Raw genomic sequence first — 23,916 nt, 5'->3', positions numbered from 1 at the left:
TTCCAGGAGGATATTAGAGAATCAGTTGAGAGGGCACTTCAGATTGTATTTATCTATTGTATCCGTCTATTTGTTTATGTGCAGGGGACGGTGCACAGCCTCTTAGCCATACCGGAGTTAGCTAAAAGCTAATTTACATCTTCTACAGTCTCTGCAGTCCCTGGGTAAGAGACAGAGATGACGTCTCTGTTAAGAAAATAAAAACATTTGACTGTTCTATCCACCTGAAAACATTTTAGCATGGTGCATGAAGCTCTGGAGCCACATTATACAGACACACATGGGTGGACAAGCTAACAGAAAGTCAGCATAATGCAACACAATTCAGCAGCACCACAATCTACAGCCTCTCCATCACCACACGGCTGAACGAACACCTCACCGAAACCGTGTCAACAAAAACCTAAAGGTCATATTGATAACACGCCTATGTGGAGAAATCATTGACAGTCATGAATATACTCGCTTTTCTGGAGCTGCATGTCCCAGACAGAGCTCAAATTTGAGGAAGGAGGGAGAGCAGACTCCATGTCATTCATCATTTAATATGGCAGAAATGGATGCAGGGAGCTCTGTAGAAAGACAAGGGAACCGCTGCACGGATGACTATGTGCTTCGTATCAATTGCATGTAAGCAGTTTGGAAAGGCACAGAGGATGCTGAAATCCAGTGCAATCCTCCGCTGGGCTTCCCGCTAGGGCACAGGCCAGTCGTCATCCAGAAGACAGCTTCACACCCATCCTTCACAATACTGCCTCCTAGATGAATACTATTGTTTGGAAGTTCAGTAAAAGAGAAAATTCAACCCTGGTATCACTGCCCACTGTGTCCAATCAGGACAGAGAACTCGATAAGGAGGCGGTCCTGTCTGCTTACCTACACGGGCTATGGCAGAACATGGAAAAAGGAAAAGCTACCAATTCCAGCACTCCCAGGGAGGGCTCATACAACCAAACACACAAGCGATTAAAATTGCTTGACGAAAATAAAAAGACAAAGAGAGCTGCCTTGAAAATTTTAAAGATAAATGATGAACATCGGGTTTTGATGACAATTTGTTAGCCCCAAATTCTTAGCCATGCTAGCGGCTTGGCTCTATTGTCTGGCCTGTTGGTTGTCTGGCCCGTGACTAAAGTCCAGACTTAAAAGTCTCTACAGGATTCTTAAGCGTGCTAACATGCTAAACGAAACTGCACTGCAAACACCACCTTTTAGCCATCACTGTTTTATTGTGCTGATATTAGCAGCTAGCTCAAAGCTGCTAACTTTGTGATGACTTAACTCTTATCTTATTCCGTGGTACAGGAATCTGTCCTTTAACCCTCTGACTTTTAATATTACGTTCACACTATGAGCGACACAGCTACAAAATAGCAATACACTAATTGCAATTGTTGAAAGTGAGGCCAGCTCAAATTGCGCCTCATGTCTGTCGTTCATGCCAGATGCTGTTTGTAGCCCCACCAGCTTCCACTGAAAATGACCTGTGCCCGTTACTTTGTCGTTGATAGTTTGAACATGCCATGGCCAAAACACAATTAACGGCGGGCTCTGCAGCTCCAGATCTGAGGCCAGCTGTGTACTTAAGAGCCATAGCAGGAGTATTCTGGAGTAATTACATCAAAATTGAAAAGAAAGTCACATATTTCTACAGCTGAACAGCATCACTGTGGCTTTTTTTTCCTGCTGCATGTTTAAGTCCTTACTTCATATCTGGGGGTTGTAAAGAGACATTCCGGGAATTGTATGGAACTAGATTAAATATGGGGTCCAAAAGCGAGTAAATTACATCTCTTTATGAAAAATAACCCCGTCGAACAGTGTAAGAGTATCTGAGGGGGATTTTTCCTCGGAGAGCTGGACTTAAGCAAACGATCAAATGAGGACAAGGGCTAGACACAGAGCTGAGGTTAATGATGCAACCGCATTTTTTTTAAAGCCTTGAAGTCAGACTGTTGGACTCTCTTAGTTAACATTTGAAATTTACCGCAGGCGATTCAGACATTCTCTTACCGAGTCTGAGCAAATAGGCCTGCAAGACAAAAATATTTGTCTTCCAGCTGCAGATATCAATAAAATAACAGAGTCAACATCCGTCTGGCCGCGGCGCTGGCCAAAGGATGGCTCATTCTGGCGTACGCACACATGCACACAGGCAGAGACACACACGTGTGATCGACCAACCTGCCGACATGCACACACACACGCATGCACACACACTCAAGAGAAACAGGAAAACAGGAGATGTGACTTGTCTTTTCTAAACAAAGACTGAGACAGATGTTCCAGGAGAGTTGCTGTCAGGCGGTGGCGAAGTTTAAGTGAGTTATAAGGGGCTCTAAAGCCAAAATATTCCCCATCTTCTATTTTAGACCAGCGAACTGAGCAGTCTAACCACGTAAGATGAAAATATTTCTTTTTGTTTGGCACTGATCCTGAGACGGAGGGTGCTGAGCTTTCACATGAGGTGCCAAATTCTAGACTGGACTATAATCTTCACTTCGCTGCGAAGCTAAAAGCATTACAAGTGGTTGCATGGGCTCGACCGCACAACATTGTTTTATTACATCTGACAACAAGTCCCCACCTAATCCAGTTGTTAAGGAGAATGTTGTAACGCTGTTTTGTTGGGAAGCTCCAGAAATGTTTTGTGGACTAATAAAGTTCACCTCGCTTTCCATCAGCGTGGGGGTGAGTAGATAATGACTCAGTTTCCTTTTTGGGTGAACATATCATTTATCATTTAATATTCATAAACAAAAAGCATTGTGAGCTCCAACACTCAGTCACTCAGTCACTGGCTCACAGTGATGAACCCCCAGAGATTTATCACCTTGCACTCAGCTTTATGGAGCATTTTAGCATCTTTCAGCGCATTCTTTTGGTTTTACCACCCAATACTTTACTGTTTTGGAGCCACAGCAGGAGCTCTACAAAGCCACTCTACATTAACTGTCAAGCACCAAACAGCATACAGACAGAGTTAGCAACAAGCCAGCTAAGATGTTGGAGCATTTATAGGAACTTATAATCAAGATATTTTCTTTAGGAAACGTCGCAGAGCTAAAAGAAGAGTGAACGAGAACTGTTTGTGAAATGGACACAAACACCACTCCCAGTGAGTGGTAATGTTGCCACTGTTTGCTAACATGTATGCCATATATGCTAACGCTGTGTTTACCAGCAACTATGCCCGACAGGTTGTTGACGGAGGTCCGTGACAATCAATGATATAATGTACTATCCCCCACAGGACACTGCTACAGCAACGTTGTGCTACCGTTTTGTTGCTATTCTTGTGGAAATGTATCCAAGTTGAGCCTCTTATTCTGTTGTGTCACATTTAATAACAGATGTCTGTGAGCGAACATCTGTCTATTTTCAGGTTTCAGGTCATGTAAGGTTGATTACTCCTTGTGTAAATGTCACTTCTTTTCTATGTTTACACTCTTGCTTGCTTGTTGTAATTATAGCAGGGAATACGTTCATGTTTTCCCACAGAGTGCGCGCCAGTAGGACGACAGTGAAGCCAGCAACAAGAAAACAGGTCGTCTGTTTTATGTTTTACACTTTGGCACATTCGTAATTACATGTGAGCCTGACTGAAAAACTGAATCATTAGTGGCCGAGCGCCATGAGCAAAAGCTCACTTGAGGCCCGTTTTGCATCACGAAAGGACAAAATTACCACGATGATTCCACAATAATTAAGAAGCGATTTGTTAAATGATACGCTGTGATTAATCAATGACAGAGTAGCATACTCAAAATCACCCCCCAGTGTGGTTCGTCTTTTCAACACTGGGTCACACGGTATATCTGGAGTCTATCATGTGTGCCTTTTTTAAACTATTATCCTCTTAACGTCTCTAGAGCCTAAGCCTCATCAGTCTCTGATGCTCTTATTATATTATTTTTTTTTCAACATATTGATGCGGCTGATGCACTGACTCGATGACCAGGAATGTTCCAGTTCTGGTGCCCTAAAAATCTGAACTCTGAATTTATAATTATCAACATTTGTCTCCAATAAACTGATGTGATCCACTCTCAGGACTTGATGTATTACTGTCATAATTCCATACTGTCACAAAGTGATTCAGGCAGGAGAACATGTCTCCCTGGCGCGCCGCCATCTTGGCGATTGGGGGACATGACTCCTGTCACTGGGTCACCCCTGATTGGTGGAGCTGACCGCAGGCTTGGCACCGATATGTCATTATTTCTGAACGGCGGAGCCAACTGTATCCTCGAAACCATAGCAGAGGAACAATTAAAGGTCCGCAAGAGCACAGAAGTAGAGGCGAAAATTTGCTTTGGGCAGAGGTTTACTGCCGCGCCGGGCGAAGACGTTGACCAAGAAAAATAATCTGTCAGTTTGTAATTGTAAGCCCTGCGGTATTTCCTTTCGTGATTTTGCATGGTTTTGATAACTGGATAGTGTTAATTAAAGAAAAAGAACATGAGTTCAATAAAATGACATCACGGCATCAGCACCACTGATAAATACAACTGTGGGTGAAATGTGTAATAAAAGTGATGGAAATCTGTTTTTTTGTTCATTTTTAACAGACCCAGGTGGATCTGTTTTCAGCAACCAGATACAACCAAGCACGTAAGAAAACCAGGAGTAGTTTTGTGGGGAGCTAAAAGCAACATCGTCGTTGCCAATTTCAGCGTAAACTGACCAAGAATATACAAAGGTTTACCAATAACCAATGCATGCCTCATTTGTACCTCTGTGATCGGTGAGACTCCATCTTAACTCTTTGTTTGTATGCATAGACGGTTGTGCTTTTGTCTTTGAGTCAAAGTAGAATTTATTACATTTTGTGGGAATTCCAGATTCACAATTCGCTTTAATTGACACACACTGTAGGAGATGTCGATTGGACCCATGAAAAACATCACACATACATACAAGACAGAAGTAAAAGACAGGGTAAGACAGATATCAGGAAAAAGGAATATATATAAGAAGTTGGCCTTGTTGTTTTTCACATCCATTCTGTCTCACCTCACTTGTCTCTCCTTCTACCTGCCCAGAAAACATGAATGTACTGCTTTCACTTCCAACATATTACTGTAGATAAAGTCAAACCTTATTTCAACTGAAACACCTTATCAGGTTGCTTCACATTACTTTGATCGTATTCTTATAATAAATAAATGTGTAAATGAGATGTACCTGATCGTGTTATTCATAACATTGATAATATACATAATTCATTCTATGTTAAAAAGGTTGTTTATTTATTGAATTGCAATCATGTTATCTGCCTGATAACTGCTGACTCGTTTGCTTCGCTAACAGAGTTAGGATCGAGAGGCGTGTGCAGGCAGGAGGAGCACCTCGGCCTGTTAGTTGGTACGTGTGTGTGCATTTGTGGGTGTGACGTGGCCCATTTTGCATACAGAATAATAGGTCTACCTAACCAGTGGACAACAAATTCAACCCGCAGAAACACTTCAAAAGTACGACTAGTAAGAAGAAGAGACTATGAAAGTATGAAAGTCTTAAATCTCTTCAAAAAACAACAACTACTGATGGGAGTAGCTTGTATTTAAGTGTGTAGCACATGGGGTAGGTTGTGTATGAGCTTGTTAGCGTGCCTTAGAAATGGTTAAAAGTCTTGCCGCATTCACCCATAGACTCACACATTATTCCCTGATGGCACAGGCTGACATCCAAGGTGCCAACTTGCTCATCAGGAGCAAAAAAACCCAATGATGTCTATCCAAAGCACCCCACACAATTCTCTGCTGAGCCACTCACACACACTCACACACTGATTCGAGAAGCCACTGGGAGCAATTGCAACTTAAATGTCACGCCCAAGGACAGTTCAACATGCAGCCGGAGCCATGGATCAAACCGCCAACCCTCTGCTAAGCTGACAGTCCGCTCCAACTGCTCACAAACAGCCCGGTTTGCAGGTAGACTGCAGGGATGGATGCTGCCTTACGCCTATTATCTTCCGTGCAGTCAGTGCAATTGAAAATGCTCCAACTGCCAGTCACCTGTGTCGTCTCTACAGAAAATGAAGAGGGCTTTCATGCTGTGCTACTCTGACATGACAAAAGAAACTCTTTCCTTCTTGCACCGAATGAGAGACTTCTTCAAAGGTAGGTTGAGAGGTTGACAGTCAGGTTGGAGGCCATCACTTTTATTCCCGCTGAAAGCACTTCAGCACCGCGAGAGCGAGAGAAGTTCAGCTCATCACCAGAACTGGGTAAGAAATAAAGTGGAGGAATAGACGCGGCGAGAAAGCAAACTTTTCAGAAAGGGATTGGCTCTCTGTGTTTACGCGCCCTCTGACTCCGAAATCCAAGATCTCCCGAGATTTCGAACACAACACCGCATCCGTAAATCCCCTGTGAGCCTTTACGGTGATGTAAATGAGAGTTCAAAGTGAAAAAAAAAAAAAAAAAAGCAACGAGCCACTCCACCCCTGAAGCGCCGCGGCTGTGTGGCTCTCATTAAATCCTCCACCACACACACAAGCACGCTCAAATCCACGTGCACGCTGAGAATTTACATTTCCCCAAAGCTGAATCCGAGTTTGGCTTTTTACATGTTTGTAACTAACGAGAAGATAAACAGTGACGCCAGAATTTGTACTTGTCCTTAAGGGACGCGTGTGTCTGTGTGTGTGCGTGCCCCGGTTAATGAAGTGCCAGTGCTGGAGAGGAACCATGACGGGACCCTCGGAGTAGTAGCGCTGGTCCCTGAAGATCAATCTTGGCCGGGATTCAACACTCTTATAAAGCACCGCAGAGGCCTTATGGCTGAGTGGGCAGGAACACTGAGTCTGTGTTATGGTGCGTAGCGGTGGTACTTAACCTGACAGCGAGTGAGAAAAGTTAGATTCTGAATAGAAAGATATTGTTGTGGTAATTTGGTGAAAATCATCAATGCTACATAGGAAAACACATTTGACCCTGAGAACACAAAATGTCTCTTTAATTAAATTGATGGACTGCAACAAACCAAAAAACAACATTTTGCCTTCACAGAAGACGGTTGAATGTTTGGCTTCCTGCAGTAAATTATAGCAGACCGGCCAGAGAAGACAACACCAGCAGAATGTGTTCAGTTTACCTGACAGTTTTAACAATTTTACTTCCCTCTCTCTTCTAGTGTAATGCAGTGTAGCCGTAATATTCTATCTATTACTTTTTTGAAGATAAAATTGATAAATATGTGAATAATGTTGTCTAAGTGGCTCCAAACCTATAATAGAAATTCAAAGTAAAAGTAGGTAGGTAATGTTCTTAGTAACTTCTCATGCAGAGTATACAAATTACTTCCTCATAGTATATGCATTGTCAGGTGTGAATATAATTGGGGATAATGCATAAAATTCTCATCTGGACAGAGATAGTTTTTGTTTAAATCATACCCATGTCCTGTAAATGTAGAGGCCTTAGATTAAGCCTTGCTCTACTTGCGTAAGCAGATCCATGGAGCAACATTTGGTATTTCACACAGATTTTTGTTTCTGCCTAACAGATGTATTCAACATCCTTTGTGCATGTCAGTGATGATGAAGGACAGAAACGAGACATGATGGAGGTGATGCCGAAAAGCAAAAGTTATTTTTTTTAAAAGAAGCAAATCACGGTGTGCTGGTGATGGTGTTGAAGCATTTTCCACGTCGCTGATGCATGCTTCGTGACAAAAGCTTGGATTTATCAGGAAAGGAAGCTGAAGAAAAATATGAGCTGCGTCTGACATATCGATCATCCCCTCCTGAAGCCTCGCATGTGGACGGACTGCGGTCCCTGTAATCAGTGCATATATTCCGCGAGTCTGGCTTTGAGGTCTCCGGAGAATAGTTATCTTTTTATAAGAACATGCTGAAGTGCTTCGGTCTGGCCGACTATGAGCTCATCCTGCAGATCTGAGTGCCTGGGAGGAGACGCGCAGTGTAATGCGCTCGGACTGGGTAACTGAGGAGCCATGACAGCACTGATGTACGTGTGTGGCCCTGCATTCATGCTGTTAGAGACACATCATCACCGGACGGTTCATTTCCTACAGAAGCTGAGCATCCAGGGAACTGGCCAACAAGTTTATTGGATTAAAACATGGTCTAGAACAGTCCTATGAAATGGTGAACCAACACCACAGGAAAAACAAAAGTCTTAAAACATGCATGGGAACCTCTGATGCCAGTCCTGCAGCTTCAGAGCTATATCTCAACAAATATTGCAATGAAATCTGGTATCGACAGTGTCCAGTGGATGTGTGACAATGACTTTCAATGTAGCGTCATCTTCTCTCTAAAGGTCCAACTTGTAATAAAGTAGATATTTGAGTCTCATTTCCAACATGTTGAACAGTGACATCTCAGGTTTCCCAAGTTGTGGATTGTAGTCTGGGTCGGCCACCATTCCAGAGCATCAGTATTTGACAAGGTGGGAAGCCCAAAGCAAATGCATGTGAGATGGGTAACAAAAAAAAAAAAAAAAAAGTGAGCTTTATTTACAAAGCCAGTATCTGAAAATTAAAAATCCAGGCAAAGGCACCAAAATAGTCAGTCCATATCTCAGCTAATGAAGGCTACACTTAGTTTAAAAGTGTAACATCTTGTATTTGGAGAAAAATTCTCTACTGAGCATGACATTGTTAGCGACGTTGAGTACACGGTGTAGCTGGAGGTCATTTACAGCGATCCTGCCCACAGATCAATGTGGGTTTAATGAGGCTTATTTCCTTGTTGTTGACACCGTGGTGACGTCCACTGCCGGTTAGAGTGTGAGTGAGTGTGTTGTTGCTGCTGCGTTTGTGCGTGAACTGGACAATCAGCCATCAGATACTAAATATGTTGTGTTTACTCTACTGCCCAATATCTACAGCTAGTGTCAAAGTAGTCTCAAGAACATGTCTGAGTCACAAACAAAGTCTGCCAAGCTCCAAATCTGGGTGTACTTGGAGTTTGTTGAGTAAAGCCCGTCAGACTCTCCAACACACTGGTTGGTACTGAAATAATAATGAAATCTAAAAATAAATAAATAACGTGCTGCGAGGCCTCTGCATTGTTTTGATATCATTTACAGATGAGCTGCTTCTCTAGATCAATCCAGTCTTCTCTCCGCCTCTGTCTGTGTTGAAGTTTGACACACTCGCGGACCAGTAGAGACTTCATGTCGCATTTAAGTGCACCTCTTAAAATCAGGAATCTATACTACACTGTATCTGTACAGTTTAGAATTTTCTCTTATTTGTCTAAAATGTATTGGTCTACATGTCATTACTTTCTTGTCCCTTCGCTGCAGCACTTTTGTTACATTAGCATACAATTAAAATAACCATACTAATAATAATTATACAAATTCTATCTAGAAAACCTTTAAAAATTGTTATCAGCAAATTCAGCTATATTCGTGTACAACATATCAGTTTTCAGAAATGAAATGACAAAAAAAAAACAAAAAAAAAACCCAAAACATTCTGAAATAGATTTTTGAACTGTGGCAAAAAAGTATTTTTCACACCACCACATGTGTCGGGAGTCTGACTCTCCTGCAGAAGATCTGTCATGCTGAGGCAAAAGCAGAATCTGGAGTTTAGCATTCGTCCAATCGACGTTCTTGTCCGGTGATGGCCATGTTTTGGAAAGTTCCATCGAATAAAAGTCATTGTTAGGGTAATGTTCAGTCGTCAGGATTCAGGAAAGTACGAATAACAAACTGCTGGAGAGCACAACGACTATTTATGCTATATTATACTCATGTTTCTTCTCCTGTATGTAGCAATAATCCTGGATGGATGCATGATTAATGCATGAACTGTGGCTGTTACAATGGCTACCACTGTACAGTGTGTGTGTGTGTGTGTGTGTGTGTGTGTGTGTGTGTGTGTGTGTGTGTGTGTGTGTGTGTGTGTGTGCGGTGTAGATGTGGTTTAAGAGAGACAGATATATATCCCTGGCAAGCCCAGCGCTTCCTCTTAATGCCAAGACCTTACAAGCACATAAAACAAAAGCTTCCATGCTTGGCCGCGGCGCAGTGGGTCAGCAGGGGAATATCAGAGCGAGCAGCGGGGCTCTTTAATTATTTCCTTGGGAAAAGAGAGGAGGAGGTGAGATGGAAAGAGGATCAGGGAGGAAGCATAGTTATTTAGTGAGCGATGTATGTGAAAGTGAGTGCAATGAAATACATCAGTGTGGACACAGCGGGAGCGCTCAGCGGTCGGCATATCAAGACAGTGTTTTTGTACCAGTGTGTGTGTGTGTGTCTGTGTGTGTGTGTGTGAAAGTTAAAGCTTCATAAAAAGACATTTGCTTAGGAAGTTTTTCGCTTACTGGACCTGTTTTAGGTTAAAATGTTTTTCTCTGAATCCGTTTTTATCAGTTTCGTCTTGGATCTTCAATGCTCTGTTCTCTCCTGTTGAAAAAGAGACCAAATCACATGACATTTTTGCAGATAGTTGCTTATTTACACGTTGAACAGGCCAATAGCAACACAAACTTTCATTTCAGTCATGTTCCTGTTCACTTAAAGAATGTAAGCCACTCTTCTAAAAAGATGTCCCTCTAGTTGCTAAATGTGCCACCATATTTACCATCTAACTTTGTTCTAGCTTTGTCATGTTTTTCAGTCGTAACTGCCACGTCTGAGCTGTGATAGCGAATCAAAATAAAATGTGTATTGAATCTGATTGAAAATTGACTTGACTTTTACAAATGCAATTCATTTATGAGAATTTCATTCAAATGTTGTCTAACAAAATAAACATTTTAATTTTGATTTAATTTAATTTTCTAAATTCTTAATTCATATTTATATTGATTTATCCACAATAAGCTGATTTATGAACCTCTGAATGCTTCATGTTGCACTTTTAACTTTGTTTACCCACCAGACAACATGCGTTTACATTTGTAAAGTTTTGTATGTGTACGTGTGTGTTTGTGTGAATGCGCCAATCGTGATTTGCTCCCACACAGAAAGTGTTTCCTGAGCTGGGACCCACGGGGGCAACATCTGTGGGAGACAGTGGTGGAAAAAAATCACACCGAGGCAATGCATCAACCTCCGGAGAGATCGACGGGCGGAGGGGAGTGTGTGAGAGAGACGCCTGCTGCAGTTATTTGCATGAAACAGAAGTGAAAGAGACTCGCTCGTAAGAACCCGCCACACGCTCCCATATGTATGCACATTTATTTACTTTAGAGCAGATGCAGTGTTTGTAGAAGTGCTAGGTTTTGCAATATGTATGCAGAATAAGTTTTTGCTTATGTTCCATCTGTGTGTTCCATCTGATAATGTATGGGCGTCGAAGTTAGCTCTTTCGTTTTGTTTTGTTTTTTTTTACCAGAAACTTTTTATACAACAGCAATATGAATCTACTTTACATTCAACTCGAGGATGTATGCATCGCTGTACGTTCTATAATGGCTGCCACTGTATGCCCCCCTGAACACACAAGCTCACACACCGAAACCATTTCATTTTTATCAGCAATTTAAACTAAGTTCCACAACAGGTCAAGCAAAAGAATCTGAATTCACCTCTGGGGTTTAGATTCAATTGCAGATTCACGAGGGTGATTGGTCGATAAGTCGGAAACCACACGCGAACACTGAAGCACATTAAACCTTTGAGAGATTAGCTACTTGAACTCCAGCGACAGTCACAGACCAACAAGCCCCATTTGGGCTCATTTGTCACTGTAGTTGCTCCCCGAAGGCCCCGACATTGTTCTCAGACGTGTTGGGGCCACGTAAAGTTTGAATTAGACCAGGCGCCCGACTTTAACCACTGGGGTAAAATTAGGCATGAGGGCCGGCTTTCTCTCACAGTCTCTTTTAGGGGATTAGATGACGTTTAAAGTTATTGGAGGACTGATATGCATGATTAAGTCGGCTGATTACCCTGCAAAATGGAGGTGTGTTTTATTGGGCTCACCTAACAGTGGCGGGGCAGGGATTGGGGGAGGGGCGGTCAGAAGGGTTTCGGGTAGTTTAAGAGGCTCACTAAAGGTCCAGGGTTAGATTATTATGCCTTATTTAACACTCGATCTGTGGGTAGCAGGCAGTGAACTGTTAGTGAACCTTCATGGCTGACATTAGAACAATGTGTGTGAGTGGTGGCTGGCCATTTAGCTGCTTTTTTGTAGTTGCCGGGTGGTGTTTTCTTAAGAGTAACCTCCAAGGCAGTAAAAGGAGAGGTCTTTTGGAGTTAAGTTAGCTGAGGTATCGAATGACACCACCCAAATTAAATAAGGACACTTCCAGACTGTGGACCAGACTGTATCAAAGTTGGGGTAGGGGGGGGATCCCTCTGCCAAAATGATAGCACAGTTTCCCTCCTTTTATCGCTCCAGTTCTGACTGTAAGTTTTCATGTCGGTGTTATAACAAAGCTGTGTCAGAAACTGAAACCAGCCAGAGAGAGGTTAAAGTTCTTCCATGTTCCTGTTATCCATCAAAACCATCTGCAAAAAGCAAAATACAGGAGCTGCAACAAAGTCGTGTTGGTGGCCCTCAATAAATCAATAAAAAAAAACAGGCTAAGAACACACTGTTTACTAATTAGACCAGTAGCCGTGGCAACAGAGTGACATCATGTCGTCATTAACAGGTGCCTCATCCGGTTGGCCTTTCATGGGAAAGTTTTAATTAAAGCTTCCCGTTCTCCCATCCGCACCAGCGCAGGCCAGCGATTAGTTGCTAGTTATGGGCTGTTGTCAATGTTTACGAGGTGACGGAAGGACGGGAGGCAGGCCGGTCGTTACTGTGCGGGGTCAAAGTCAGAGGTCGGCGAGAGGAGGGAGGGCAGGGGGCTGACCAAGAGTAGAGCGCAGTAAAAATAAACCAGAGGAAATGATGCTGACCATTGTAGCTGCTGTGCTGTTAGCCTTTTTGTTGCCTCCGCCGGCCAGGTCATGTTTTCAGTCCTGTTTGTTTGTCTGTTCGTTATTGAGGTATCGCAAAAACTGCTTGACAGATTTAATGAAGTGTGGAGAACAGAATGGTCAGGAGCACAGGAAGAACGCATTAGTTCTTGGTATCGATAGTGCTCCCATGTGGCCATTTATAGTTGTCCATTTAATTCCATGGATTTCATGATCCCTGTGTTCCCTTCACATGCCAGAATTTTTCACCATTTCTTATGATCGGCCGTGCTAGAGGCAGTGCTCTGGAAATTCATGGAAATTCATGTGTCATAGGAAAGATGTTCATGGTCCACACAGGATGACTCCTTCTGACTTTACTGATCAACTGGCTTTTCCTCTTGCGCAAGGTTGACATCTGTGGTTTTGAGTGAAATGTGTCCAACATTCATGGCCCTGTGAGGATAAACTGTGAGAATTTTGGTTTTTTCCCCATCAAAATGACCAAAACTGATGACATTCCCATTAGCTTCAGCTGTTATTTGTGTAGTATGCTAATCATCAAATGTTAGCATGCTAACACACTAAATTAAGATGGACCTTATAAACAACATCTGCATGTTTTCATTGTGAGCATGATGGCATGCTGACATTAGCATTTAGCTAATTTACATGCCGCTGTTCATAAATACAATGCCTAAGAGCTGCAATCTGGCTGTTCTTCCTCTCTTTACCGATACATCTAATGCCTAAACAACTGAATAGGTTGGTTGCATAGTGACAGGTGTTTGGTTAACTACTTGGTTAGGTTTATGTAACGTGCAAAGTAACTTCACTACATTAGTGAGTTAAAACGACTCACTGTTGGCTTTTACTTTCACAAGGTCAGCAGTCTCCTGGGCCAACCCTGACCTCCCTATGTGGACTTTGGTTGTTACTCTTTATACTACTTCACCTTACTTTCTACTTTGCAGTCATAATAACTATTGTGGCCACTAGAGGTCACCACCTAACAAGAAACAGAGATGGTTGTTGTAAAAAGCTGCTTTCACAGTAAACCTACAGTATACATCTAAGATGAGGACACACTCAACACAGATTTCCTTCCAGTTCTCGACAAATTCGGGCCAATAATTATTTGAATGACTTCATGATATTTTACACTTGTGGCTACACGTAGGTCTGGCCAATTTGACATAAACTGCCATAAATCTTGAATGCAATATAATTGCAAACTGATGTCAGACGGCCATACCAGCCTCAAGTGATTTTGTAATAAGGTATTAACTGGACAGATGGAGCTTAAACAACATGATAAATTACTATAACTCAGTGATCATGACTGTGACTCAACTAACATTTTGCAAATTCATCCTTCTAAAATCTCTTAATCCCTCTAAATACTGGCTGTCTGTTGCTTGCTTCATTCTGAGGCTGATTTGAACTCCAATGCACTTAAATTCAAGAACACCTAAAACTGTGCTTTAACTGAAACACAATATTATTGAACCCTTTCAGACCTAATTCTTCACTCCAAACAACTGCAAAAACAAAAGCTTTTGATTTTTCCTATCCTCCAATAATGCAAAAACTAATTAAAGTATCTTGCAATTATACTTTACATCATACATACCGAGAGCACAACTTTCTTCAACAGTTGCAACAGACAACAACTTCCTGCAGTAGAAACAGATTCAGGAAATGCACTGAAGGCGATGTCTGCCACACAGCTATCCATGTACATGATATAAAACACCCATGATAGTTGCTCTGGATTGTGCCGCCCTCTTTAATTTAGTGGTTTCTGCAGACATATTTGTTTCCCCTCGCAGGGTGGCTGTGGCACAGCACCAAAACAAATACCAAAGTATCTCACATTCACCCCCTGGGATGGATGTTTGTATCTCTGGTGTGTAGGTACGGAGGTGAGCGCTGACAGCGGGATCGGCCCACTTCCACCACAACAACACAGACGAAGATGGAGCAGCAGCAGACAGAGAGGACGGCTCTGGTCGGGACTTCTCCTTCTTTCTACGAGGAGGTCCGATTTATCAGGAGCGGTGGTAGAGAGGCATAATTTATCATGGTTAAACGCTGGCTCAGTGGTCTTTTTTTGCAGGCCTGCTGGAGACTCTGTAAGATCCTCTGCCCGGCTGGCTTGGAACAAACCACTCAGCATACGAAAAAAGGGGGGTTGATCCTGCTGCGACTAATAGAGAATACGCTGATGAACAATCTGTCGCCACTTACTGCATGTGTCTGACTAATCCCTGTTGGATCTGCATCATTTATTTTGTGTTTGTTTGCGGTTCTGAAGCGAGCCACAGAAACATTTTGTGCAGATGAGATCGCTTCATCGCATTCAACTCTCGCTTTTTCACTTTTCCTACCAGAATCCAAAACGTAAGATGAAGTATTTCTTACATCCAGAATTCCTCTGCTTTAATGTGACACACTTGCACTTTTTCTTGCTTTCTCTTCTCCATTTCCTTTGTTCCCGCTTCCCTCACGTACAGTTGCAACACCAGCTTATCTTGCCAGTTTTGCATGACATATACTGAGCTGATTTACAATAAGAGTGGCAGATAGAAGCAGATAGGATGCAATGAACTATTACCTACAGATCTTAGTAGCTGTAGCTAGAATCCATTTAGTAAGCTGGTTAAAATGTTCCACCTGTGGACTTTTTGGACTTAATTTTCAAGCTCAAATGAAGAACCCTGCGGAAGCATCTTAAATATGCTTTTTTCAATTGCTGCATACAGAGGGGTCCAAAAGTCTGTGACAACATTCGAAATCTTTAAATTTTATATACAAACCTGGAATAAAAGTCCTACTTTGAGGATTCAGAAACATTCAAATAATGATTGTGTTACTAAAATGATGAAAATAAATACTATATCCTGCAAGCACAATAAAGGACAAGAGCCATCAAATGTGATATGTAACAGAACTCCTGTTACTTGTTGCTAGCGCTACAACTGGCCTTATGATCAGCAGGACGCTACAAACATGATGTCACTGTTTTGGTAGATACCAATAGGAGTATCCTGATTTACAGTAAACTGGGGGGACAATCAAACTGGCACACTATAACAGACAAAAGCAGCTGAGGGTTTGGTGTCTTGCTCAATAAACACTTCAGCATTCTTGGCGGACCAAGCAAGCTACTTTATAGTGGGGGCGCAGGTCGTCATGACAGGCCCCAGCGCCATGCACAATCAGCAAATCTTAATATGCTGAAAGGCTTTAAAGGGCTTCAGCGAGCAGCACACCAGGATAAACCATCTACAGAGAATGAAGCATCCACTGGGATCCATTTGGCAACGTGTCCGGCCACATCGAGGCCGAGCCGAGAGCACATTTTCTCCTCCCTCCGTCTTTCTTTCACTCTGCATCTCGGCTTACCTCTTGTTCTCTCCGCTGCAGTCTAGACAGGGAGAGGAACAGAGGAGGAAGAGGTGAGGGTGCCAAGTCATGTGTTGTCGAGGAGTCTAGGTGACACACACACATACACACACACATTCAGCTGGTGCGGTCTGGTCGAGCAGTAGAAACAAACAAAAGTGGATTATGACAATTAGTGGCCTGGTCCAAACCCCGGTATTTCAGAGCTTATAGTGGATAGGAGCAATTCATCAGAGCCGACTCCGACACACACACGCAGCTAATGAATAGAGTAATATTCAAACATGTGGGAACCATTTCTCCACCCACCTCCCGTTCCCTATGACAACAGAGAGGAACACAGCAACATTTGGAAAGAGAAAACAGGCCACTGTGACCGAGTGTGATTAGCTAGCACCTTGTGGTCAGACTGGACCATGTGCTGTGTTGATAGGGAGAATCATGTCAATTCATTGCTACAGGGCAGATATTCAACCATCAACAGACACAGAGCTGCATCTGAATGAATCAAATACTTGACTGGATGTCGACTATTGTCTAACAAACCATTTTCTGATTTTTTGATCATTTGTTCAGACAGCAGGAACGTTTGATTAGATCCTCAGATGAAGTGTCTGCACTAATATTGGCAAGTGATCGGATTTTTGTGTCCAGGCATTGCCAAACTTAAATGTTAACTTAAGAAGAGGACTGTTAGCTAGTAAGTGTAGATATAAGCAATGCAAATGTCAAGCCTTAAAGAGCAATTCGCTTTGCAAATGTTTAATGAGGGAGGTGATGCACTCGACATGTTTGCTACAGGCATTATGGTGAGTAACACTGGATGTAAACAGAAACGTACTTTGGTCACACAAGTCAACTTCTGGCAGTGTTATCGCTCGTGTCTTTGTATCTGTTGCTGCTGTACAGGCCTGTTCTGTTCTTTTAAAAAGGCTGAAAAATCACACAAAGCTCATGGTTACAATGCAACTGCTGGCCAGACAAAACTTTACTTATTATTGCTTCTAACAGTGCATGCTTATGCAATATAAACAATTTCTGCCTTTTTAGTCTTTTCCAGTGATAAACATAAATCCATCAAATGATTTTTTTGTCAATCCAATATGAGAAATAGGGTCCACACATCAACACACAATTTGCAGCCAATGCTGTAACAGTTTTGATTATTTCACATGTGAGATTTCACATGTGTTTGTTTCTGATGAGCTCCTCTCTCTGGCAGGAGAGGGAACCGATGACAGGATGTAACAATATTTGAATCAGGATTGGCAGAGAGAATACATGTTACCACGTCACTGTCAGTCAAATGTGATCAAACCACATCTAAACATACCAGATGAAGCAGTATTGGCAGAAAGTATTAGAATTAGAAAAAAACAAAAAACAATTAAGTATTTTCTCTTCAAGCTTTTACTGTGACTGCTGCTTATTTTGTTATAAATATTTAGTGTTATGGAGAATTTTCTTAGATTTAAAACAGTTACATAATGTCATATTGATAAGGGAAGCAGTCAGTTATAATTTTAGCTCATTTCATGAATTATATACAGCACAAAGTATTATTAATTGAACACTGAAATCCCTGTTTTCCTGTGTCAAATGTCCTGCGTGTAAGATTTGCAGATGACAGATCACAACCAACAAAACACCCATCCCATCACTCCCCTCTGTAGAGCCAGTGTTTTGGGTTTGTCCATTCTGGGCTTCTGTAGAAACATGGCGATGCAACATGGTGGGCTATGTGGAAGAGGAAACACCTCCCCTGTAGGTATGAAAGGCTCATTTTGTGGTCAGAAAACACAACACTTTTTAGTTTCAGGTGATTATACAGTAAAGAAAACATAGCTATGAACTATGAAATATTCCCTTTTTACAAATCGATGGCCCTAAATCCTGCACGCTGGGCCTTATATTCACAAAGAACCAACTGTGGAAGCAGCCAATAATACAAAGTTAGACTGTCAAAGCAAAAAACAGGCTAATTAACGTTACATGCAATCATGCTAAGAACTAAGGAGTTGGAAAGAAACTAATTTGTGTTTTCATCCATGTGTATCGTGAACTGGTGCTGTGTAACTTGCATCAAAATGACTGTTTCAATTTGCTTCCGATTGTTTCAAATGTTTTACCCAAAGTAGCAGCGCCGCCTTCTCAGGGTCAAGTCAATTTATTCCACACAGTGTGCTCCGCCTGACTTCACGATAGTTCAGCTTACTAATACAATAATCCATAATTCAAAAGCTTGAGGGAAATGACTGCTACACTTGCATATTCAAACACTCGTGAAGCCACACACACACAAACACACACGCATGCATACACAAGATTGATTTGTCCTACCGCAGATAAAGCCTGCTGGGGAGGTTTTGTGGCCCCTGTGATTGCACATACATGAACACTCAAGTGCGCTGCTTATGTAAACACTTATTGGTCGCCAAGGAAACAGAGGGTCAGCTGGTTTTGCTAACCTTTCCCTCCGCGGGCTAGAAAGTGCCCAGCCCTCGTTTTGGATGCAAGACTAAGAGAATAGGCTATTCATATGCACACCCATGTTTTTCGCAGAGTTTGGGATGTGGCCTTGAGACTCACCAGATGATGGAACAACTCACCCAAAGCAACCCCTGTCCTCGTGTGACCTGTACATGGCAGAGGGCAGTGGCAGCCATTTTAGAGGTGCTATTAAAATGTATCAGTGGGCACAAAAAGCAGAGCCCGAATTTAAAGAGACAAAGAAGTTACAATAAGTTATTCAGTTTTCACAAATTCAACTTGGGTTCGGTACATTCACCTTATTTGTCCACATCAATATTACCTTGCACATATCGTCATATTTTTACATCTCTGTGGTTTCCCCCACTTCTTCTCAGCTTTGTAAGTGGCAAAAGTTCATGTACTTATTCTATGCATCTGACTGATATATATCTACTCAATCAACTTAAATGTCATGATGTAACCTCCTCTCCTGCGGGGCCCTGTTAACATGTGTCCGACAAATATGCGCATAAAAGCCTAATCCCAATACATCCCTTGTCTGTACAATTTAGCCCTACCCCTCTGTTTGGTGCATTCAAGCCAAGTGTAGGGTGTCCCGAGTCACACTTCAAATCAATGTTCATGAGAAGTCTCTGTGGTTTAAATTTATAATGGTTATTTTCTTAACATAAAAACAAAAAACAATCACCACCAGTTAGCTGATGTCTCTGTAGCTAACTGGCTAGATAGCTAACTAGATAGGCAGCTAAATATGCCGATTTGTGCCTGACAATCCAGCATTTTGACATATTTCAATGTGGCGTAATAAAATCAACAATGGTGAGATAATACTTGATGCAGTACGTACAATTAGCTTACAGTAACAGTATTTTGACAGGGATGTTGTTTGTCACTGTCACAACTAGTGTCAAAATATCAGCCAAATCAAACCAGACTGATGTCAAAAAGTACTGTGCTCGCCTTGTGTTAACGTTAAAACTGCGCGGACATTAAGAATCCGTTATGAGTTTGGTTCAACCGTACCACTCTCATACAGGTTCCTGCAGTAGTAACGGTTTTCAGCACCGAAACCAACTGCCAAGAATTTTACTGCAATCAGATGCCAAAAGTTAACAACTAGCCGGTGAGTAAAGTGGTTAATTTAGCAGCTAAAGAGCCATATTTTACTCAGCGATGTGAATATTCCGACATAGAACAGGACTCCAAAAGGATGCTAGTGGTGCAGGATGTTTCAAAAGGCAGTTACAGTCATGACAAGACTACAGCTTGCTCGGCTGCCTCAAATGGTCAAAAAGCACTCGCGTGGTTATACAAGAAATAAATCGCACTGGGACAGAAAGAACACAATGAACAATCCTGTTATTAATGTGGTTTCTGTTATTGCAGAAGGACTGCAGATTCATAGCAGATGAAATGGGATGACAACCTGTCAATATAAATACATGAATATTACCACACACACACACACACACACACACACACACACACACACACACACACACACACACACACACACACACACACTCATTTTTTGACACTATTAGTCTGACCAACAGAAGCCTGAGGCCAGATCTCCAGTTTGGCCAGTGGTCAGTGTGTATCTGCAGATGTGCTCCCTGCAGGATTGTGAGGTCTGGCCAGTCCACCCAGATGTATGGGGCCAAGCAGCGGCCCACTGATATAGAAACCATGTGTGATAAAACGTCCCAAACCATCAACATGACATCACCATGCTCTTAATAATCTCTGGTACGGCCCGGCGCCACTTCCCCCTCCTTCCACCGCCCCCTCTCCATCCACCCGCTGTTGTTGTTTTCTTTCATTTTTTACCATAATTTCTCCATAGAGCACAGACTTTGTGCACATGTTCATTCTCAGCATGGGCCTGACTTAAAAGTTACACAATTTCACACCTGGTAGCAGCCAGCTCAACAACATGCGTCAATGCAACACACCAATGTCTTCATTGATCCTGAGCTTCCAAGCTGATTTAAAAAAAAAAAAAAAAAGCATTGGTCATCAGCTTTCTTTAGAACTTAGTCAGCTCTTCCAGGAACCAGAAACATTACGGTAACAGGTTGGCTTCACTACAATCTGACACTGTCCCAGAGCCAAACATACAGTACGTAACTGCTACCCTAAGAGAGGTCCGCCGTCATTGCCACCCACACTGCATCACATGTCTCATGCAACCAGACCTAATGTCCTGATCAATATGTATCAAGTGAGATCTAAGATGTCAGTCTCACTGTGGACAGCTTGAAAAGGCCAGGCCAAGACTTCCCTTTCTGTGTGCCAGTTGTAGTTTACAGTCCAGCTGAGTTGGAGTTGAGAGATGACTTCCATGAATGGTAGCCAGTGACCTTAAAAGGCTAAACTGTTGTCAGACAATAGCCGATGGGTTCTGAGACTGAAATTCAGACAATGCAATACTACTCATCTGCATGGAGCCAAAGTGTTAATGGTGAATATTGAAAAACTAAGCTAAACTAAAACTAAACCTTTTTATACCGATATATGTATATACAGCTTAATAGAAGTATAACCCATTAGCTCATTACACAACAATAGGCTAATGTTGGCATTCAAACATTTCCCAGCTAATGCTACTGTTCGATAGCGTAAAATGATATGATAGAAAAGGCATTGATATCAATGCACATCTTGGGACGCACTTATTTAAGCCTGAAAATGAAACACACTGTATGTAAACAAATGAAAATGTTAGCTACAGGAAGCGGTTCAGTGCTAACGTTAGCTGACGGGTTATCAAATTTCTACCATGAAATTTGGCCTGATGTTCCTCCAAATTTGAAATATCCATCAAATTTTCAATTGGTGATCAAACATGAAGTGGCGAAATGATGCCAACTTCTGGTGTGACATCACAGGAAAATGGCCGCCATGTGAATATGGTCAATGCCCTCGTCTGGATCCATTCACTCACAGTACTGCTGGGTACTCTGAGCATTGGACTAAACTCACAGCACAATACACAGCTGATGTATTTGCACACATGAGTGCAACACAATAATAATCAGTGGACAAAACACTATGTGCCTGCTGTAGACAGAGAAAAAGGAATCTGCACCGTCAGGCAGACGTGTGGAGGAAAACTATTCAACGCAAGTGCTACACTGCAAAAAATTGAATCATCTGCTCACAGCCTCTGACCTCCAGGGGGCCGTCCACAGGCATCGTTACATCATGCGAATAGGCCTTATTAGTTGTCTCAGTTACAACGGCTTCGTACTGCAGAGTCGAACAGTCACTAGGCTGTAACCACTTACCGTGCTTCAGTCAACAGTGCTGCCGCTCCACATGGAGGCTGACTTAAGGCTTTATTGGAGGCTTTTCAAGGCCAGGGGTTGAGCCAGTAAGCTAAACAGATGTTCTCATAAAGCAAATACAATGGTGATATGTCCAACCTCTGTGTCAGGGAGGAGGTGGAGATAGATTGATGGATTGTGGACGGGAAGGGAAGTATCGGAGGGGGCTTGGATGCGGAGTGCCAGAGACGTGGATCGATGGACAGACGGATGATGGGAACGGAGGATCCTGAAGAGGCTCTGCATATCATCACGGACGAGGAGAACAACAGGAGCGAGGAACAGAACCGGCAGATAACGGTCAATGCAGACATAGTCCAACACACCTACACTGTTCTTTTTTTTTCCCTCTGCCCCTCTCTTCTAGCTTTTTCTTTGGGATCTTTATTTCCCCGGGCTCTCTTCTCCTACCCACACACACACGCACACACATACACACACACACACACACACACACACACACACACACACACACACACACACACACACACACACACACACACACACACTCACAGGACTATAGGCCCTGTTGAACTTTCTCCCCCAGGTCATGCGGTGAAGGAGGACAAAGTGGTATCTATGTTCTGCAGTTCATATTTGTGTTGGAGGCGCCACGCGGCCTGAGCTCCATGTTAGCTTGAGGTAATTACACCTATACACCACCAATATCCCCTCCCATTACTGCACACTAATGGGCCTTACTGCTCACACACACACACACACACACACACACACACACACACACACACACACACACACACACACACACACACCAATACAAATACAATCACAGTCACACACACCACTTTGTCCGGGCGCTAGGGGCCAGTGACAACATCAGTTAGCTTCGATCCGTCACGTCAACGTCGCTGGTGTTTTCTCTGTGGTCAGTTTCAAATCCCCAGCAAGATTACTACAAGTGTGTGCGTCAGTGTGTGTGTGTGTGTGACAGTTTAATGAGGGATTTCTGCTTGTCACAGTGTTCATAAAAGTTACATTTTATGTATTGACCTTTTTCAATATTCTTCACCAAGAAAACTGCACAAACAAAGATCCCACTAAACTAGTGGAAGACTGGTGAAGACTGGTGGAAGAAGTACTCAGACTTAAGTAAAAGTCGCAATACCATAGTGTAGAAATACTCTACAAATACTATTACTTTACTATGACAAATAAAAGCCCTACATTAAAAAAAATGTCTGTGCTGTGTTTACAGGTCTAACTGGTTTAATTTTTCAAAACAAAAATTTAAGTTGCAATTTCTTTTTTTCCTTTTTCCACTTACTATTCTGGGCTTCCATACCAGGTTCCAAGTTACTGTACCTGAATTGACTGACTTCACCCCAAAGTGTCACTCTGCCCACAGCGCTTCGATTATGTTAAATACTATAATAATAATTAGGGATCCTTGAAGTGCACATTATCTCAGAAAAAAAAAAACCAAACAAACAAAAAAACCCCAAAAAACTCAATAAAAACAAAAGCAAAAACTGCGTTTGATATCCGGTATCAGAATCAGTTATTTATTAATTAATAATTTTATCAAATTGTATGAAATATATTACTTTTAAAATGCACTAATTTGGCTCTGATGCAGCATGCAATCTGAACAGTAACTAGTGTAAAAAGTACAATATTTGTCTCCAAAATAGAGTGGAAGTATAAAGTAGCAGACAATGGAAATAAATTACCTCAAATTCAGTCACTGATTATTATTACATCATAATTTATAGATAATATTTTGTGTCATTAATCACACTTCATTCATTTGAATGTGCAAAGCAACTTATCAAATACATGTAATAAAGTAACAATTACAGTATTTGCCTCTGAAATGTAACGGA

This window comes from Acanthopagrus latus, chromosome 20, assembly GCF_904848185.1.
Source record: "Acanthopagrus latus isolate v.2019 chromosome 20, fAcaLat1.1, whole genome shotgun sequence".
Classification (NCBI taxonomy): domain Eukaryota; kingdom Metazoa; phylum Chordata; class Actinopteri; order Spariformes; family Sparidae; genus Acanthopagrus; species Acanthopagrus latus.
Note: the sequence above shows the minus strand (reverse complement) of the source record.